This window comes from Camelus ferus, chromosome 5, assembly GCF_009834535.1.
Source record: "Camelus ferus isolate YT-003-E chromosome 5, BCGSAC_Cfer_1.0, whole genome shotgun sequence".
Lineage (NCBI taxonomy): Eukaryota > Metazoa > Chordata > Mammalia > Artiodactyla > Camelidae > Camelus > Camelus ferus.
This window is the reverse complement of record NC_045700.1, coordinates 43223951-43244074: the sequence shown is the minus strand read 5'-3', so window position 1 is coordinate 43244074 and position 20124 is coordinate 43223951. Positions and strand designations below refer to the sequence as shown.

Genomic DNA, 20124 nt, shown 5'->3' with positions numbered 1-20124 from the left:
CTACAAGACAGACTGAATGCAGAAGCAGGAATGAGAACCCAGCTCTCCTCCACTAAACCATATATTCGAGGTGATTGCAAAAATCTCTAATTTTTGTTTTAGAAAACATAGTTATTTTTCTTAAAATGTTATTTATGTTACCATATAGTGATTTCTTGTTATTTTAATTAAATTAATAAATGCTTTTAAATTTACCAGTTTTAATTTTTTTAAACTTTTAAAATGACTAATTTTATTTATTTATTTATTTTTAACAATTAAAAGTATTTCACTTTTTTTTTTTTTTTGCAGCAGGGGAGGTAATTAGGTCTTTATTTATTTACTTACTTTTAATGGAGGTGCTAGGGATTGAATGCAGGACCTGCTAGGCACACACCAGCACTGAGCTACACCTCCCCTAGCCAGTTTTAATTTCTAGTAAAATAAATATCAATAGATAGGAATAATACTAAGAAAGGCTTTTTAAAATCCTGTATAATTGTTACAAGCGTAAAGGGACCCAGAAACCAAAGAGTCTGAAAACCACTATGCTAAGGATAGCAGTGCAATGAAATGGAAGAGAACCAAGCCTCGAAAGATGGTGCGGAGCAGAGCCGCCCTGCTGGCCCGGGCCTCCTACAAGAGGCAGAAACACACCTTGTTCTTTAAGCCACTGTGCCGCTGGGTCTCTCTGCTACATTACTGTTGCAGCTGAGTCTTCATCCTGACCAATTCAAGGCAACAGATACACACACTGGGAAGAGCCCTGGCTCCCAGTAAATGAGTTCCTTCAAATCTTTTCCCGCCAACTAGGCAACCCTCAGCACGTGCAATGTCACCTCACCTGTATCTGACACTCAATTTGGTGCATTCCCTCTTCCACCTGTCCCAGCCCTTAACACGCCAAAATTCGTCCCAAAAATCCAAAGTCACAGAGTCAAATCAGGTGAGTGGGCTCATGGCAGCGATATGCAATATTTAGTGAGATAATGCACAGTGGTGGGAAGAGAATAAGGGTTGGCCTTGGAGACAATACAGCTGAAGAGACCATCAGGATTTTCACAAGTCATCAAGTTTTTAAAATGAATTTATGTTGAGCTAAGGTCTAGCTACTTAAAAATCATCTTCCGGAGAACACTTTAAAGGAATTAGGTAAGAGTGAAAAGCCATTGCTCACTCTCTTTTGAAAATATTGGGCACTTCCAACTTGATCTTTTTCTTGTGTATGAAATTTGACTTTTTAATATGTTATCTTGTCACTGTGCCTGTGTATTATACTGGAAAATCTGTAATAGGCTATATTATATGAATCATGAATCCAAACACATTAATTAGAAACAGTCCTAGGTTTCCTGAATTCCTAAACTGCCAGTAATCCTCTGTCTAGATATGACCATAAATGGCTACAGAAGACACATATTTTTCATGAGGAACACGTTATAAGAAAAAACTGTACCGTGCTGTCATTATTTGAGAAAGCTGCAAGAAAACACAAAATTCAGACACTTGCAAAGTAGCCAAATACCTGTAACATTCAATTACATTAATTGAGAACACCACTTTTGTTTTGAAAGGCAGGGGAATCTAGAAATAGAGAAAAGTTCCTTAGTTTCCCCATTCCTGCAATTGTTAAAAGAACACATGTTGGGACAGAGAAAATCAGAAAGGACAGACACAGGAGCCCCACTGTCTGGCCTCAGTCTGCCATTAACAGCTGCGTGACAGTGGTAAGTCAGTTCACATGTCTGGTTGCTCATGTGTGAAATTAGGAGGTGGAATGCACAATTTCTAAGATCCGTCAAGCCCTAAATTTCCCCATCTTCTCTGCCACCTTCTCCCCCACAGACAGTCCTGGTTTGCCATGCTCTGACCACAGTGCAGATTCTGCCACCCCACAAATGGAAATTCAGTATCAGCCGGAGACCCCACTTCTCCTTCTTTTTGGAAGGACTCCAGTTATCCACTGCAATTTAGATTTTTTGAATCACTAATAAAAATTAAGTCACTCTTATTAAACACAATTGGAGCATTATTAGTAATCAGTATAATAAAAAGTTCACTTTGCCCAATTTGATGCTGTGTGAATAAAAGTCATAAAGTGAGTAACTGCTTTTCTGAGTGTCCTCTATCTGTGAGGCTCAAGTTTTATATTATGTTTGCTATTGAAGATTAAAATTTTCTAAATTAAACACGGATGAAAATTTGATGATGGTATTTTAATTTAGAAAAATAATTGCCCCTTTCCTTATAGCCACTTTCATATATTAAAATTCAGAAGGGAATTCACAATTCAGTTTACCATTACTCATTACTAATAGGACAAATGCTCAAACTATATCCTTTAAATGAGTGGTACATCCTTATATATTATTTATCTTCTAATTACGATAGAGAAATTATCCTTTGAGTTGCTGAGTTAATTACAAAGAAGGAATTGATCTTTATGCAGTTCAGTTTCTGATTTTAATCAAGCCTGTCTTCCTGTCTTCCCAGCTTCTGATCTTCCAAAAGTATGTAATTATTTTTGTGGGGAGGGGAAGCTGAAAGATATATCAGATAGATTAATGCAACTGAATTATACCAGGGGGCTGAACCAGCAATACAGATGTGGTTTGCTGAATATAAGATAAAGCTTTTCTCTAGATGAAGAGAGACAGCTTTTAAAACTCAATGAGATGGAAAGTCTGGGTGATTAATGAAATTGGCAAGATACTGAAAATGTCATCTTATATGATCTATTTATATGGCAAAAACAAAGATGGCCAAGTAGCCACAGTATATCACTGACCAATCTTTCTATGCAAATAGAACCAGGTTCCTTCTATCTTCTGTTGCACAGGTACACCTTGGTGCTGTTGCTGGTTCGGCTCCAGACCACAGGAATAAAGCAATTTTGCAGGAAGTTTTTGGTTTCCCAGGGCATATAAAAGTTTACACTATACTGTAGTCTATTAATGTGCAATATCATTATGTCTAAAAAAACAAAGTATATACCTTAATTAAGAACACTTCATTGCTAAAAAAAATGCTAACCATCATCTGAGCCTTCAGTGAGTTATAATCCTTTTCCTGTGAGAGGGTCTTGCCTCAGTGTTGATGCCTGTTGAACTGATCAGGTTGGTGGTTGCTGAAGGCTGGCGTGGCTGTGGTAATTTCTTAAAATAAGACAACAATGAAATTTGCCATATTGATTGACTCCTCCTTTCACAAACAATTTCTATGTAGGATGCAGTACTGTTTTGATAACATTTTACCCACAGTAGAACTTCTTTTAAAATTGGCATCAATCCTCTCAAATTCTGCCACTGCTTTATCAACTAAGTTTATGTAATATTCTAAATCATTTGTTGTCATTTCAACAATCTTCACAGCATCTTCACCGGGAGAAGATTCTGTCTCAAGAAACCATTTTCTTTGATCATCCATTAGAAGCAACTCCTCATCAGTTAAAGTTTTATTACGAGATTGCAATAATTCAGATGTATCTTCAAGCTCCACTGCTAATTCTAGTTCTCTTGTTATTTCCACCACATCTGCAGTGACTTCCTCCCTGGAAGTCTTGATCCCCTCAAAGTCACACATGAGGGATGGAATCAGCTTCTTCTGAACTCCTGTGAAGGTTTATATTTTGACCTTCTGTCATGAACCATGAACGTTCTTGATGGCATCTAGAATGGTGAATCCTCTCTAGAAGGTTTTCAATGGACTTTGCCCACGTCCATCAGAGGGATCACCATCTGTGGCAGCTATAGCCTTATGAAATGTATTTCTTAAATAGTAAGACTTGAAAGTCAAAATTACTCCTGGATCCAGGGGCTCTAGAATGGATGTTGTATTAGCTGGCATGAAAACCACATGAATTCCATTGTACATCTCCATTAGAGCTCTTGGGTGACTGGGTACATTGTCAATGAACAGTAACACTTTGAAATGATTTTTTCCTGAGCAGTAGGTCTCAACAATGGGCTTAAAATATTCAGTAAACCATGCTGTAAACTGATGTGCTACCATCTAGATTTTGTTGTTCCATTTATAGAACACAGTCAGAGAAGATTTAACATAACTTCTTAAGGGCTCTAGGATTTGCAGATTGGTAAATGAGCACTTGTTTCAACTTACAATCACTAGCTGCATTAGCCCTTAACAAGAGAGTCCGCCTGTCCTTTGAAGGTTTGAAGCCAGGCATTGACTTCTCCTCTCCAGCCATGGAAGTCCTACATGGCATCTTCTACCAGCAGAAGGCTGCTTCATCAACACTGACAATCTGTTGTTTAGCGTAGCCACCTTCATTAATTATCTTCACTAGATCTTTGAGATAACCAACTGTAGCTTCTACACCAGCACTAGCTGACTCTCCTTGCACTTTAATGGTATGGAGACGGCTTCTTTTTTAAAACCTCGTGAACCAACGTGTTAGCGTCACACTTTTCTTCTGCAGTTTCCTCACCTCTCTCAGCCATCATAGAATTGAAGAGAGTTTGGTCTTTGCTATGAATTAGCCTTTGGTTTAAGAGGATGTTCCGGATGGTTTGATCTTCTGTTCAGACCAGTAAACTTTTTCTGAATAGGCAGTAAGGCAGTTTCGCTTGTCATATGTGTGTTCACTGGAGAAACACGTATATTTTCCTTCAAAAACTTTTTCTTTGCATTCACAACCTGGGTAACTGGCAATAGAGGCCTAGCTTCCTGCTTGTCTCGACTTTTGATGTGTCTTCCTCACTAAGCTTAATCATTTCTAGCTTCTAATTTAAAGTGAAAGACGTGCAACTCTTCCTTTCACTTGAACATTTAGAGGCCGTCGTAAGGTTATTAATTGGACTAATTTCAATATTGTTGTGTCTCAGGGAACAGGGAGGCCCCAGGAGAGGGAGAGAGACAAAAGAACGGCCAGTCACTAAGCAGCCAGAACACACACAACACTTACCAGTTAAGTCTACTGTCTTATGTGGGCGCAGTTTGTGAATCCCCAAAACAATTACAACAGTAACATCAAAGATCACTGATCACAGATCACCATAACAAACAGAATAATAATGAAAAGGTTGAAATACTGTGAGAATTGCAAAGTTGTGACACAAAAGTACTGAATTTGTGACACGGAGGCACAAGTGAGCAAACATTATTGGAAAAATGGTGCTGACAGATTTGTCCAACGTCAAATTGCCACACAAACATTCATTGGAAAAAAATGGAGTATCTGCAAAACTCAACAAAACAAGGTATGCTTGTACTTCTGAAGTGCTTCTTCGGTTGTTTACCTCAATCCCTAATGAATTTCTGAGTTCACTGACATCTACATTATTGACCCACCAATGTTTACTTTCTTGTAGTTTGGTTTATGCTCTCATGGGGTTATACTTAGTACTTGCCAAATACCTGATTCTTCAGGCATATACACTATCAATTACAGAACTTGCCTGTGTAAACAAGTGAAAAACCATGCTATCTATTTTACTAGAAATTGGCAATGCAAAAAAAAAGGGGAAGGAAGTTGAAGCAAGCAAGAACCATCTGTCTCCAGACTAAGGTATACAGGTGACTTCATGACTTTAGTCTATGATTCTAGGGACTACAACACAGAAAGCATGCACAATTAATCTTTAAATGGGAAACAGCCACAGACAATGACATTTTACTTGCTCAATACAAAAAAACCTTAGTAACTGAGCTGAGAAGACACACTATGTTATCACTGGAAAGTATTATCTAGAAGACGCATATCAAGCTGAAGTGTAATTATTCTTTAATAAATGCATCATTGAGTTAAATGACAATGGTATTTTAACTCTTCAATTAGAGTTTATAAGATACTCTAATTGGAGAGGTTTTGCCACCATAAATATATCTTCTACTCTATAGGGTATCTCATTTTGGAGTGCTTAAATATTACCAGAGACCAGTTGGATAAATACATGTTTTATAATATAAACTAAGTGAGAATCCATCAACTTACCTTCTGATTCAAGAACATATATCAAAAAAAAAAAAAAAAAGCCCTGTTTTTATATGCTGTTGGTTACAAACAGAAATAACATACATCTTTTACCTAATGGTATTATAACACGATTGTGTTATATGTAGCTACTGTTCCAGTGAACAAACTTTAACCCAAGATAGAAACTGTAACATCAAATTGTTTTCTAATGGGACTGAGTGTAATTCTATTCCTGGAAAAACTAAGAGGACACCCAAGGAGAGGAAAATTACAGTTAGTTCAAACAGGAAGTAATCAAAAACTACATACAGAGAAAACTGGCATCTGTAACAAGCTCCAGCAGTAAGAAGAGGGAACTCAAAGGGAAGGTCAGCTGTAGCATGGATTTCCTTAGTTTAGGATTATATTTATCTACATGACATCACTTCAATAAGTGGTCTAAAAACAAACTGAACGCCAAGACAATTAAATGCCTAATATATTCTTATTATTTATCATGCAATAACGTTCACTCATCCAGCCCCTGCTCTGTGCCACGTCCTATTCTAGGCATTAGGGATTTAGGAGTGAACCAAACAAACAGAAAATCACTGCTCTGGCAGAATTTATTTTCTGGTGGAGGAGACTGACAATAAACAAGATAGATAAGCAAAAATGCACAGTGTGATGTGATGTGATGAAGTGTAAGGAGACAAAATTCGGCAAGAAAAGGGATATGAAATGTCAGAGGGTGGGGACAGGACACTGGTAGCCAGGGAAGGCTTCACTCAAGTGGGGAATTTTGAGTAACAACTTGAAGGAGTCATTCTGTCATTGTAACTTTCACTCTTCTGTCTTGACTCCATTACCTTCTGGTTCCTACCTTTAGTTAAATGGAAGTAAAGTAAGCCAGTTACACAAAGGTAGAGAAGGCATGAATAAGGGGAGAAGGGAGCGGTATTTTAGCTTTTCACTGGTAATACTGCCACCTCTGCTTTCTAAATCTATCAGTCTGTGTCATTTTTGTATTAAGTTGCATCCTTAGGTCTGGTCCTGGCTGATTTCATTTATGACTTTCCTTAAAAAAAGCAGTAAAGAGGGATGGTAATGTGATAGGAAGAACCACTGAGACCCAGATCTTTAGCAAGGCTGGCATTCTCTGGCAAATTAGAGAATGAAAAGGAAAAAAAAAAATACTGCAGATAAATTCACTGTTTTACTGTATGGACTTGCTTCTTAATTTAAATTGACATGTTGTCAACTATAAAAACAGTGCAATTTTCTGTTTCAATTCTCTGCTCTAAAAATGGCCATGATGATCACCATACCCGGTTTTATGAAACTGAAGATATAGAAAGGCAAGTATTTTAAGCAAAAAACAGCTTAGGAAGAGGAGTCATTGATTTTATTCCTTAGATTACCCACATCACAACATACTGGGATAACAGAAGACAACAACACAGTGAGTAATACAGAAGTGAATTCACTGGAGACATTATACCGGTAGTATAATCAGAACTCTGAGGCTATGTTTTTAGACTGAAGATACTATATGATGAAACTCCAGACATATAAAGACAGAACCTAGGGGGTTGTGCCCAGTTAGGTGTACTGTTAACCATCTCCCTGAGTGATTCAGATCTGGAGCAGGGTTAGAACTACTGCACCGAGGTAAGCTGCTGAAAGCTACAGAACCTACAACACATTATGCACCAAGTGAGGAATTTTACAGAAAAGCAGTTTGTCACCACCTAATTTAGCTGTTCTGCGTGTTCCCACCTTTCTGTGAAGAATGGAGCTTAAGTTCTCAGCACTTCACATGACCTGACAAGTAGGGGAGTAGAAAGTGAACCTTCGAAGGTGACTTTCCTGTTTATTTTAATAAAGGTGCTTTCTAGAATGGCAGCCACATAGTCTAAGTTTCTAAGACTTGAAGGAGACACGGAGACTACCAGGGATAAGAGGTTTATTCCGCCCATTACAAAGACAGTTTTATCTGTCCTGAGCAGAGTTGCTTGCCCTCCTCCACCAGCTACCTGTATCAACGTTATTCTCCCCTTTCTTTCTTAGTAGTAGAACCCCAGTTTTAGGTTGAGCACATTGTCTCCTGGAAAAACAAAGAGATATTTCTCAGTCTTCTTGCAGTGAAGTATCTAGTTCTATATCTGAGTTCTGGCCTATGAAGTGGAAATGGTGTGTGGGATGTCCAATAAAGGCTACATGAGAGATGACACAGCTGACAAGCAACTTTTTACCTGTTACCTTTCCTTCTTTGGGGGGACTGTATCATTGAAGTGATGGCTGGAGTCACAGCAGCCATTCTGTACCAGGAAGTAACCTTGAAAATGGAAGCTGTACACTATTACACTGGAGCAGAAAGACACAATGGAGCCTTAATGATATGTTGGAGCCATCATATCAGACTTCAACTGACTCCTTCCAGACTTATTTTAAATGAGAAATAAACTTTTTTCTCATGTAAGCCATAATCATCATTATCATTATTTGCTATATGCTCCAAAGCTAATGTCAACTAATATAATAGAGAGCAACACTAAGGGACACATAAAGTCAGGAAGAGATTTCAATGGTGTATAGTACTCATCCTGTGAATTCTTAATACACTGATATTGTTTCCAAAATCCTTAAAAATCAAGTGGCATATATATCACTCTAAGCTTATAAAAAGATTTCATAGCATGTCAGCCTCGTGCTGAAGCAATAAAGTAAAGTAACTTACCTAATCTCTGTACACTAAAGAATAATCAGGGTAATGTAATGGTGCTAAACCAGATACAAGATTAGAGTTGAAAGTGGAGAGGAGAAGATGAACCAGAGCACAGTGTCACAGAAAGGGTCATTGGCATTCGCTGTCTTGTTGACCATGGGGCAGGGTAGGGGACAAAGAGGAAGTGGAGACAACCCCAAGATCTCTGGTGGGTTGGCTGCTGCAGACTGTGATGCCCACAAATAAGTTGGGGAACACTAGTGGAGCAATAAAAGGGAAGGGAAAAGAAGTTTGGTTTTGAAGAGCTGTTGCAATGCTTGTGGGATACCAATGCAAAGTCCAGAAGAAGGTTCCAAAACAGTCTGGGACTCCAGGTTCACTTGTCATTCTGCTTTTGAAAAATATTTAATGATTCTGCACCAATTATTCAACGAGTCCAAGCTCCCGACCATGATTTCAAGGCAATTTATAACCTGGTTTCAACCTACCTTTTTAGATTTGTCTTTTCAAATCTGTGTCTCTGCCTACAAGGCCCCACCAAACACAATGTAGACCTTATGCCCAAGTTACATAAAACTGTTCATGGCTTTGCCCAAGCAAGCCTCCTTGAAGTTCATTCATATTTCTTTAATAACACATATCCACTTTGCTGCAAATATCTATTCACCTTTCTGCCTCCCACATGCGCCAGAACTACGTGAGGACCTAGCCTATTATCTTGGATTTAGCACTTGTAACAGATAAGCACTCCAATACTTGCTTAATCAACAGAGGCTCACCCGACAAGCTTCCATGTCTTTGCTTACTCTGTTTCCCCGATCTGGAACACGGAAAAGAATCAATCATGACCCTGAGTGGTCAGGGCTGGGAGAGAAATACAGTGGTGCCAGATCAGAAAACGACAGGAGAAACAAACAAACAAACAAACAAACAAACACACACAGCTCACAGGGGTAAAGGAGTTTTATATAAAGGAAAGAGGAAACAAATACACTCAAGTCTTTGAGTGTATTTCATGCAGCAAAATACACCAAGAGCGCGGAATCGGTAGCTGATGTTTGGTAAAGGAAGGCAGGAGTGGGACAAGGAAGAAAGCAGCGGGGGTGCTCGAGAGGCAGGGATGGGCTGGATCAAGAAAAGTGTGGCAGGAAACCTCACGCATCAGCCCACTTCGCGTATAAGCCAGCCGGGCCAGCAGATTCGGGATGCGTCACCATCCTCCTCCGCCCTCAGCCGTGCTCCAGAACTGGACAAAGCGCAGTGTTAGAGAAGGTCTGTGGCTTCCCTGCCTGAAGGTTTTCTACCCGCCACTCGGACAGCATGGGCAACGTCATTTGTTAGACACAGCCAGTACCCATCCGCATATACATTGCTTAGTTTCTCCAATTTACAATAAAAGAAAAAATAAAAGAATGGTGTGCCATAGTGTAGAAAACAGAGGAGCTTTACCATGTCACGTGTGAAAGTTTTTGCCAGCTCTTTGTGACACATATGCTTATTTTTGCTGAGAATTTACACAGATTATCGAATGTGTGTAAGTGCCCTTTAATTAGTGTGGTATAGTACAATATAAACCAAGATTATGTCTGACTAGTACTATGAAGTACTGACAACATGAAAGCTGATTGAGCCCTTTCGAAAAAGTGTATTTATATTTTTTACATACACCTTTCACATCTTTTATACATGGCATTGGAATCTAGTTTTAGGAGAATCTTAGGAGACGAGAGTCTGAAAAAGCATCACTCATTCCTCACTCAGATTTAAACTGCTTCTCAGTGTTGGATCTCAATGAAGTTTCATTATTAAGACACAAAATGAATATTATTTGATTCAGCAAACACCTTCCTTGGTATTTTCTCAAATGAATTGAAAACTTAAATGTTTATGCAAAAATCTGTACATGCAAGTTTATAGCAGCTTTATTCATAATTGCTAAAGTGTGAAAGCAACCAAGATACCAATGGTGAATGGATAAACTGTGGTACATCCATACTTTGAAATATTATTCAGTGATAAAGAAGAAATGAGTTATCAAGCCATGAAGAGATATGGGAGAAACCTTCAGTGCATATTGCTAAGTGGAAGAAGCCAGTCTGAGAATGCTACACACTGTAGTTTCCAACTATACGACTTTCTGGAAAATGCAAAACTATGGAGACAGTAAAAAAGATCAGTGATTGCCAGGAGTTGGAGGGTGGGGGTTAACAGACAGAGCACAGAGGACTTTTAGGCCAGTGAAACTGTTTGGTATAATACTGTAATGGTGAATACATGCCATTACACATCTGTCAAAACCCACAGAACACACAGCACAAAGAGTGAACCCTGGACTAAACTATGGCTCACTGACTACAACAAAAGTATCACACCACCAGCGAAAGACAAATATCGTATGATGTCACTTATATGTGGAATCTTAAAAAGTGATACAAATGAACTTATTTACAAAACAGAAATAGACTCAGACATAGAAAACAAACTATAGTTACCAAAGGGGAAAGGGCAGGGGAGGGATAAATTTTGGGGATTAACAGATACACACTACTATATATAAAATGGATAAACAACAAGGACCTACTGTAGAGCACAGGGAACTATATTCAATATCTTATAATAACCTATAATGGAAAAGAATCTAAAATATACATATATATATATATATATATATATACATACATATATAAAATGTATAACTGAATCACTTTGCCATACACCTGAAACTAACACAATACTGTAAATCAAAAAAAGTACCACACTAATGCAAAATGTTAATACCACAGAGGGATGGATAGAGGGGGGCTCTGTACTTTCTGCTCCATTTTTCACTAAACCTAAAATTGTACAAAAAATACAGTCTATTAAAATTTTTTTAAAAAGAGAACATTACCTTAAGAACGTCAAGCAATTCAATAACCAGTTCAGAAGAGCACTTTGTCAACAGTTGAGAAAGCAAGCAGCTTGAAAGATAATACAGTATAACAATTCAGAGTCTTCTTGAGCAAAGTAATACACGTTACTTCCTTTCAGTGAGAATTTGTTGTGTGACTACTGTATGTTGGTCACCATCACTGGTGTGAGGCATACAGCAGTGAGCACACAAAGACACCTGGCCTCAAAGATCTTCTGTTCTACTGTGCATGTGATAAACAATAAACCAACAGAGACAGTGAATTATACAGCAAGTGAGAAAGTGATGAGGGCAAGAGGAAAAAGAAAAAGGAGATGGGATAAGGGGGATGAGGATTACCAGGGCAGGGCTGGGGAGTAATTTCCTCATCTGCTAAAGGGATATAATAGTTCCTGCCACCTGTGGGTGCTGTGGATTCCAGGAGATCTCCCGTGTAACATGCTTCCACAGTGGTGGACACATAGAAAGTGCTCAGTCAGTGAAGGTGACCACTTAATACTATGATTATTGCTAGTAAATGGCAGCAAATTTTTGAATAATTTTTATTATATCCACCATCTTCCATTCTTAATTTTTTTTTCGCTAGAGTAGAAGCAATTATTATGGGAAGTCCAAACTGTGAGATTCATACACTTGGGGAGAAATATGCACTTGTAGAATGTGTGGTTGTTTACTAGTAAAAACCATCTTTTCGTGAACCTTTCTACTCACCTCTGCCATGAAATCTCTTACATAGTCACATGGACAGATCCTAGAAAAGATACTGGTTAGGCTGGCATCATAGAACAGAACACCTCAAAGCAGTGAAGACTTAAGAAAAGGCAGGCACTCGTGTGTTTCCTAAAATGTCTGGAGCTCGGCCAGCCAGGACTGTGATGCCATGGTGCCACAAAGTCATCAGGGACCTGGGTTCCTTCTAACTCATGGCTCTGCCACGCCTAGGGTGTGGGCCTAGTTCCTATGATTCAAGAAATCTCCCAGGGCCCTCACATCCAAGTGGGAGGAAGCAGGAAGAAATAAGGAAGGTCCTCGCATTCTCCTTTGAAGAGGCTTCCCGGAAGACACTTCCCACCGCTCTTCTCATGCATGTTATGAACCCACATATGGTTGTGGCTCCTGGCTGCAAGGCAGGCAAGGGCTGTTGAGCTGGCAGCACTGTGTCCAGGTCGGGAGCAGGGGGAACAGGCTCTGAGAGGTAACAGCCGCTTTTCACAGGGGTGAAGCAAAAAGGCCACCCCACTTCTTTGAATGGCTGGATGGAGTTCCTACAACTCCCAGACAGAGGGAGAAGCATCCTTTCTCTCTGCCAGCTGTGCCCAGTTGCAGGGAGAGGGGAAAGAGGGAATATGGTGGCGATTCCTTGTTACTGAAAAGCAGCATTCTTTGGGAGGGGGGTGTGTGTGTGTGTTTGCTTGTTTTCAACCGACTCCAAATCTATCAAAGACAAAAAGATTCCAATAAATTTTAAGACTGGAGAAAGATTTAGAGATTTTTTTAAAGTTGGCATTATACATGACACTACAAGAATACTTAAGTAAATTATGGTGAATCCGTGCACACAATGGTTTATTACGTAACTGTTAAAATAACATTGTCACATATTACTCAGACACGGGGAAACACCACGGAATAAGTGAAAATGTAAGGAATAATATAAAGTAAACCAGGACACATGTATATGAATGACAGTAAAGAAATCGACATACATTCATTTTATACAGTTTCCAAAATCTCTACTGAGAAAATATGTAGAATTTTAGATCAGAATTGTTTTCAAAAGTCTGCATTCCAGTAGCATTTCTGAACTACTAGACTGCCCTCGCATTTTCCTATGATCTTCTGCATGACTTTAAAACTATAACCCTTAACAGTATAGGATTTCAGAAGTCCAAAAGCCCTGAGTCACCAACCTAACTAAAAATGGGTTTTAATACGTACTATCACTTTTAACTTTGGGAGCATTACTACAAATCAGTACCTCAAAAGCATCAGGTTCCCCTCCTCAATCAACACTGCTTTTATTGTATCCTTAAGGTATCACAAATGAATCTGAAGAGTCATCTGGCATCTTGCTCTTTCTGTACCCGGACAACTTAGATATTATTCATCAGCCTGCTGAACTGTTCCTTTTCAGAAACATAGATACCATCCAAAAATTTTCTGATATCCTTGTTTTTAATTGTCGTTGCTTGCTGAATCAAAGCAGCTGAATTTGACACCAGTTCAACGTTGTTTCCCTCAAGAACTAACTCATCTTTCTGAGCTTGAGATACTGAACAAGCAACACCTGGCCTCATCCAAACCCTGTGAGTATTTTTCACACAAGAAATTTAGGATTTCGACAAGCGAACCATTCTCCTGAATAACGACGTTGATTCAGGAGAAGTGAGCATACACAGACCTCATCTTGTAACGGAAGCCCAGTGTAACACCCTTGATCATGTTCTGTACATGACTACAGATAGAAAAGAACCGGCTACTGTTCGCATTTCCCCACCACTTGTCAACCCGGAGCCTCTTCTTTTTCTTTCCAAGGAGAATGAGTTCTACATTGAAGTGATTGAAGTCCCTCCTCAGGGTGCCTCTGGGGCCCTTCACAATTACTGTGCGTCCCTTCAAAGTGATGTCGACATTTTCTGGAATGTCGACAGTCTGATTGGTGAGAGTAGTCTTCATTCTCGCAGTAGATGAGGCAAAGAGAGAGCGTCTTTTCAGCATCAGGTTTTTGAAGAAGAAAACCACACAGTGCTAAGTAAATGTGCAACAGCATCAACTGCCTACAGCTCTGAGCTGAAGGGGGTCCTAGCTTTACCAAGAAACCACTAGTCCTAACAACACGCTCCCTCTCATGTACCACTGGGATAATGTATAAATATTTTTTAATCCCCAGCCTTATTTTGAGACCTTTGGCTAAGTCTGACCACTCCACATGGCATATCTGCATCTTCATTTCTATAGTTATTAAGCTTCTAATATGTGTCAGCCACATGTTTGGCAGGATGCTACAGAGACTGGACAACAGGTTCCCTGCCCTGTGGGAGCCTGGGCTGGTGGAGCCCGGCTCGGAGTCTAGTTTTCTTTCCAGGGTTTTTGTGTATAGCTGCTCCCTTCAGACACTGCCTCGGAGCCAGGCTTTCACAAGCTGGACTCCTTTCACACTTCCCCACTGGCTTTTCATTTACTATTTAACTGTACAACTGTACTAGCCAAAAGAAACCATTGTGGGGAATGCAGAAATCAGTAAGAGCTAAATACATTATTGAGGACGTTTATGGATTAACCATATATTTTATGTTAACTCTAGAGTTAATATGGAAAGCAAATTCCTGCTAAAATGCAATACAACTCTAATAAAGCTCCTATTTCTAATCGTAGCTAAAACAGCACTTTACATTGCAATAAAAAAAATCATACATGTTAAATGTTTAATGACTGGTAAAATGTCTTCATTTCTCAAATGCAAACATGCACACATTAAAAAAAATTTTAAAAAATCAACAGAAAACACAATAAAGTATGTGAAATGTACTGGCTCCAAAATAACTGCATTTTGCTCAGAAAAAAGTGTATTCTAACTAGCAAAAATAAAACAGAAAAGCCAGGTTTGTAGGAGTATGAGAAACTGTATATAAATTTCAAAAATAGAGATAGCTTTGAACATACACCAGGGCTCAAGGATCTCAACCGAAAACAATTATTACTGAGATTTCAGTGATTTTAGTAAGTCTGTCCTGATGTGTTGCCAACTGTTTTATTAGAGAACAGAATATGCTTATTTAAAAGAAAGAGCAGTATAACTGTAAGCCCATCAATTTGCATAAATCTTTTGGTAAAAACAATCTGAAAACTATATCCATGGATCCTTAGCAATATAATAAAAAAAGACAGAAAAAAGCAGTCCCAAAGCACCGCCAATGTAACATTTTCCATCAAGCACAGCTGCACGCAGCATCCTATGCAGACATTTGTGCTGCATCCCAGTGGGAAGCCTGCAGTATTAGTGCTTCTGTATCTCATTACTTCGTGTAGCTGGCTCTCTGCAGGGATTCTTGTTTTCAAAGGTGCTGGTGATTCTTAGCTAAATATCCCTGATAATTTTACATTGCCTGCCTTGGATGCATGCAAGAAAGACAAAATCTAATTCTAAATCTGAGGAGTGAAAAAGTCAGGGTTAAATTTGCTCTAGAGAAACAACGCTCTGAACTACTAATGAATAACTGGAAATACAAGCAGAAGATAAGGACTGTCGAGTGCCTTCCTGAAACCTTAAATGTGGCGAAAGGTCTTGTCAGAGGTGAAAAATGGGGACCACTGTGCTCCTTTCCACTCATTGCCCATAACTTGTAAATTACAGCCTGTCTACAAATGATGCGTTTGGTACTTGGGAAATATTTATAATTAATAGATATCACAGTTCTCCAGCTGATAGTCTAGCAGGTGATCGTACATGGTTAATTGAAATGATTTCTTAATCTTCATTTCACTTAGGAACCATAACTAAAGGCATCAACGATAGCAAATTTAAATAAGCATTTTTCTAGCGTGTTCATTGTTGTGATACAATAATACTTGAATTTAATTTAGTTTCTCCTTTTCCCTTCTTGAGTCACACCTGCAACCTTTCGAGACACAGATACCCCAGACCTGCTAATGTTCAGAAGTAATCCAAATTATCCTGACCACATGGGATCCTTGACCCCCACCTCCATCCCAGATAGGAACCCCCTACAGATTAGATTTACTTAAACATACCATTCTTGGTTTTGTCACATTAAAATCAGAAAACATTTCTAATTATTATGCCTTTATGATTAAACATCAAATTTCAAGAGATCATAGCGTATACTCTAGGAGAAAGGTGGTCAACTTTGAAATTGCTTCCAGGTCAACTTTCCCCCCACACAGTGCAACAAACTCACCTAGATAAATTTTTCTTTCAAAGGGCTTCAGAACCAAAGTGAAGCAAAAAGGAAATAATGAAAAAGATTCTGTAACAGGGACAGACTGTGTGAAATCTTTAGAGAAAATGGACACCCAAAGAGAACGACGGCGTTGCTACTGTTTTTCTCACAAAGAAGACACACTATTCAAAGACTTCCTTTGAACATATTTAAAAAGTCACCAGGAGTGGTCAGAATATATTATAAACACATTTTTTCTTACTATATGTTTGTTTCATACATCTTACAGAGGCTGGAATACAGTCTAAAGACATTTAATCAATAATAGTTGTTCCAATCATACTCTTCAGAAGAAAAAAAGAAAAGCTTTACTATGATAAAGCATTACTAGTTATAGGTAAAAACATTACCAGCAACCTTATAAAAAGGAAAGACTGACAGAACATAGAGGAGGGGAAAGCTCAATAGATGGTAACTGGCCAGGCATGTGGTAACATAAAGGGGAAGTTCTCTCAAATCTCTGTTATCTGGGGACAGGGACAGGGAAGGGAGTAAAGTTAGGTTCTAGATTCCCTTGTCTGTAGAAGTTTTAAGGGCAGGAACCACAACTTGATCGCAGTGTCCTCAGAACGCAACTCAGGGTCCCACACATAAAGGCTGCTCAACAGATGTGCTGAATGTTTTGCTGAGTGCATTTCCCAGCCAGCCACGTACACATGTACAGAATTTTCATTTCTATTCCACACGCTTCCCAAGTGCCTGTATAAGGACTGGCGTGCCCCTGCTGCTGTATTTGCAACAGGAAGCACACACTCATTCCAACTAGAGCACTTCCACATTCTCATGCCATCTGAGTGTTCTCCTCCACTAAGTAGAAAATAATTTGTTTTCTTGCTTTGTGTCACAATGCAATACTGAGGTTCCATTTTGGTTCTTTTCTGGAATATTCTAGACAAAGAAAATGGCATTCATTTCTTCATATATATGTTCTTTCAAGTGGGGGATCGTGTTAACTGTACACTGAATGCTCACTCTGTGCTAATCATTGCGCCAGGCACCAGGGACATTATAATGAACAAGCCACAATCCAGGTTTGCAAAGAGTTCAGAACTCAGGTGATTAAAAAAAAGAAGAAGAAAAACCAGACAATATAGAAAGATAATACTAGAATAACATTAAGTACCATGAGGAGTGCTAATGTTGCATACATACATTGGAGAGATGGGGATTGGTGGTAGGCGTTAGCATTAACTTTTCTTTTATTTACACATCTTATAATTTCTCTAGTTAAAATAGAAATTTTAAAATAATGTGATTGACAATGTATATTAGCTTGATTCTGTTATTCAAAATAATGCACATATACAGTATTAATGCATATCTTCCACATACACAAGAAGTACTTAAAAAACTAAGGGTAGGAATTGGTGGGGGAAAGAGGGAAGGAGATTTTTCATTTTTATACTCTTCTACACCACTTGGACATTTTCCGTGTGCATGTATAATCTGAATTTAAAAATGACTTTCAAATGTGAAATGAAATAAAAAGAAAAGATAGTGACAAACTGAAGGCAAGGTTGACAAAACTGTAACGAGAAATCGAGGATGGGCTACAAGTGTTATTAGCTTTCTAGTAATCAACTCAAAAGAGTGCGGTTTACAATGTTCAGGGAAAAAAGGCAGAGTAATCTGTAATCTGCTCAGGGAGTTTACCTATTTTCATTATTAAGAATGGAGAGAAATTTGTTGGAAGACTCCCACAAGGAAGATACTGTGTGACACAGAATATCCTGTTCCTATGCTCGTAACATCCAAACAGACAGATTTCATAAAACTTCTGCTTATAGTGACCCCCAGCAGAAGCTGATGGCAACACACCAAATGTAATTCACAAAAGCATTTGGGAAGGGGGCCAGTTCAATCTAAAGGCTTGGGAACCAGTCAGCATGAGGTCAAAGGATGGTCCCACCATGTCATTTACTGTAAGAACTTGGGTGAAGTGCTTGACTTTCTTGTACCCCAGTTTCATTAGTTTTGTGCCTCACTTTCATAACCCCAAAGGGCTTTGTGAAGAATGAATGAATGGATACATACATGAAATAGCAAACACTCAATCCACACTATTTACACACACGTCCTTGAATTTTCTCTCACCTAAACCTTTAACAGGGCATTGTGCATACCCAGTCCTGGGGGCTGTGGTCCTTGCCAGCCACATACAGGCTCCTTTGCCCCAGTAAAGTGTTCCCTCTTCTGCGGAGGATCAGGAGCCTAGCTGGCACAGAAGCCAGAGATGACTGCCTACAACCTGATGTGAGTAAGGGAGCAATCGGGAACAAGGTCAGCTTATTTCTTAGAAAATATGATGAGCATGTTTCATCATACTGAGATGAAGGCAGTGGAGCCTCCAGGTTCTACTACATGGGTCAGCTCAAATCTACTTCCCTGGGATCTCTAGGCCCCTAAAAGAGAGAAGCTGGTCTTCTGTTTATATTATTATTTATATTGAGCATAAACTACAGACCAGGCATTGCTCAATCCATTCTTATAATAAGGCTCTTAGGCAGGTCCAGTTATCATCTGATTTTGCAGGTAAGGAAACTGAGGCACAGGGAAGGTAACTTGCAACACGTCACACATCTAGGAAATGGCAAAACCAAGACTCCAGTCCAGCAGCCTGGCTCAGCCTACTCACGTAACTGTGGCCGTGCAGCATACCCCACATTACACAGATCAGAGTTACAAAAGGTCCACCACAAAATCAGAAAGGCTTACTATGGAACAGCTCTGCTTTCTGGCAAGGTTTAGGCCCCTTCTAGATAATAAAGACATTAATATCATGTAAAGGAATGCTTGTTCCGTATTTACAGGTTGCAGGACTGATGGTGATGGGGGGATTGTAGGGACGGTGGTGGAGGGGGAGGGCTTACATTCAGCTATTAATTTCATCATGTCAGAATGAAGAGGCATCAGAAACTGGCCCACAGAAATGTCTAATTTCTCCAAAAGAAGACAGTTTTTTAATTGACTCTGCCTCTTACGACATGCTATGGCGGCAGGTCCATACAAGAGCAAGCAACATGGCATGTTCTATTCATGCAGCTCGGTCCACAGCAGAGCCCTGTGCTCAGCCTCCCACACTGCTTCTGCTGGACTTCTTCAAGAGGGGTTTAAAAATCCAGCAGGGGTCTGGGGAGTATGGGGTCAAAGTCCAGTGGCACTTTGTGTAGCTTGGTCCAGTAATCCACATTTGTAATGTGTCAGGCAAGCAGATGGTGTAACATTTGGATGTAATGTAGAATATAGTAAAAGGAGAAAAGTCTACAATTTAAAGGGAATAGAAATGAATTAAAATATTCATAAATATATACCAAGCCAGATGTGTTGATCTACCCAATCGGACTTCCTTATAAAGTAAATTCCTTGGGAACAGAGATGGGTTTCTTTTTATCTCTGCAGACCTAGTATCAGCACAGCAAGTCTTCAATAGCTGTTTATTAAACTGAATGGACTGGAGCCATCCTGATGTTTCTCTAGATTGGGGAGTGAGTGGAGATGGGAAAATCGTATCTTCACCCCCATACTCCCTACGTTCTAATGCAAAAAAGAATGTCTCTGCTTCTTAAGTAAATATAAACAGGACTACAAAAGTATTTTTAAAGACTAAACAGGCATTGCTATTTTAAAACAC

At 39.2% G+C, this 20124-nt stretch overlaps 1 protein-coding gene and 1 pseudogene across 2 annotated transcripts in view; both read right to left on the bottom strand.

Annotated features, from left to right (window-relative positions):
• Positions 1-20124, bottom strand: part of CERS6 (ceramide synthase 6) — a 278615-nt gene that overhangs the window by 75042 nt on the left and 183449 nt on the right. The gene's annotated exons all lie outside the window — the stretch shown is intronic.
• On the bottom strand, positions 13532-14255 carry LOC102508926 (annotated as a pseudogene).